Here is a 2,283-nt window from a genome sequence, read left to right on the forward strand (position 1 = left end):
TGCTTTAAATCTGGTGTTACATAGGAAACTCAGTGTCTTGCATGAAAAGCAGGCTATGGAATTGAGGCAATGAATAATAAAACAGAAATGACAATCTACATTAAAATGCTTTGCATTAAATCACCCTGGGAAGTTGCTCTATGACAATCAGCCTGAGTAATACAAGTTTAAGAATATAATAACAAGAACTGCCATACTGGGTCAGACCAAGCACAATATCCTCTTTCCAACAATGGCCAATCCAGGACATAAGTACCTGGCAAGATTCCATGCAATAAATATTATCCATGTTACTAACACGCAGTGATAGGTGGTGGCTATTTCTCAAGTCTACCTGATTAATAACAGTTTATGGACTTTTCTTCCAGGAATTTGTCCAAATCATTTTTAAACCCGGCCTTAACCAATTCCTCTGGCAATGAATTCCAGAGCTAAATTATTTTATTTCAGAGATGGAACAGTAATCCCAGGCAGGACACAGGTTGCTGTTAGCATGCAGGAAACCCACACAAATGTGAGTATTATGATACAGAAGAAATTGTTAAGCTGTCAAGATACTCAGAATTCAAAAATAAGATGGTGGATATGAATCCAGTGACATGGAACTTTTATGAATTATATTAACAATTTATCAAAAAATGCTTTTCTGAGCATTGATCTTCTGAAGGAGCTTTTTACCTCTTTGTTCCTCAGAGTATAGATAATGGGGTTCAAAGTTGGGGTTAAGACTGTGAAGAAAATTGCAGAAACTTTATCTTGTTCAAGTGAATGCTCAGAAGAGGGGTCTCAGGTACGTAGTGAATGCTGTGCCTATAGTAGAAAAGAACAACAGTCAAGATGGGAGGCACAAGTAGAGATGGCTTTCTGTCTTCCATGGACTGAACGCATTTTGAGAATAGACGAGGTTATATAAGCATAAGATGTCATGATTAACATAAAGGAGCTAAGTGCTATGAATCCAGTAATAAGGGTCACCAGGCGCTCATTGAGTTGAGTGTTGGTGCATGCAAGTTTCAACAGGGGTTTAATATCACAGTAGAAGTGACTTATTTTATTGTATTGACAAAAAGGTAACCTGGATGTTAACACAGTATGTAACAATGAATAGAGGAACCCAGTTATCCAAGTAGCTGCTGACATAAGAATACAGACTTTTCGATTCATAAGAATGGAATACCGCAAGGGATTACAGATTGCCACATAGCGGTCATATGACATAGCACCAAGAATCATTGCCTCTGCACTCCCAAAGAAATGGAAGAAATGTAGCTGTGTGATGCACCCCTGGAAGGTGATGGTTTTACTTTCTGACAGGAAGTTCACCAAAAGTTTAGGAACTGTGACAGTTGAATAGAAGATATCCAGCAAGGACAAGTTAGCCAGGAGAAAGTACATGGGGCTGTGCAGGTGGGGATCCGTGATCACCAACATGACTATAGTGAGATTACCCACCAAGGTGATCAGGTAGAAAAGAGAAAACAGTGCGAAGAGAAACTTCTGCAACTCTGGCACATCTGTGAATCCCAGGAGAATGAATTCTGTCACTGCAGTTCTATTTCCTATTTCCATTGACTTGCATTCTATGGAGAAAAAAAATAGAAGAAAGTGTTTGTACTAAATGAAACCAATATAGAGAAAACTTGTACTATTACACTTGCAAATAATAACATGAATAACTGATAAAAATCACGGGTCTCCCCAATTGAGAATACACTTAATGAACAGTTTAACTTAGCTGCACATTTGAGATCAATTAAGAAGTGCATTTCTTTTTTTTTTTCAACCTGCACATTCGCTACTCCACATTCATGTACAGGAAGAGAAAGCTTTAATAAAAATGTGACAACAAACAGAAAACAAAGCAGGGAGCACCCAACAATCACTGACCAGCCAATTTTGTTTTTGCATCTAAGGACCATCTATAGCCCCCAGTTTCTCCCAAAGTGTTTTCTGATAATTTGCAGAGATCTGCAAGAATCCCAGAGGCAGACAGGAAGAAAGAAAATCTGTGGATTGATTCCTAAGGATCAGTTGTGTTTCCCTGTTATCCCTGCTGGAAAACAAGAAATTCTGACATTGGAACAGATCTGATAGAATACAATTTCATTGGCCATCAGCTGCAGGGATGATCTTAGGCCCAGAAAGCTTCACTGTCATGAACCTTAGCCCCATGGTGATGGGGACACAGAGAAGGGCCTCCAACTAGGAGGAGGGATAGACTAGGACACGGACAGAACAGCAAGGAAATGAGCGACTTTTCTTTTTAGCCATGGGGGTAAATCA

At 39.2% G+C, this 2,283-nt stretch overlaps 1 pseudogene; it reads right to left on the reverse strand.

Moving 5' to 3' along the window:
• Positions 1-615: 615 nt before the first annotated feature.
• Positions 616-1,569, reverse strand: LOC115077583 (annotated as a pseudogene).
• Positions 1,570-2,283: the final 714 nt, after the last annotated feature.

Source organism: Rhinatrema bivittatum, chromosome 16 (assembly GCF_901001135.1).
Source record: "Rhinatrema bivittatum chromosome 16, aRhiBiv1.1, whole genome shotgun sequence".
Classification (NCBI taxonomy): domain Eukaryota; kingdom Metazoa; phylum Chordata; class Amphibia; order Gymnophiona; family Rhinatrematidae; genus Rhinatrema; species Rhinatrema bivittatum.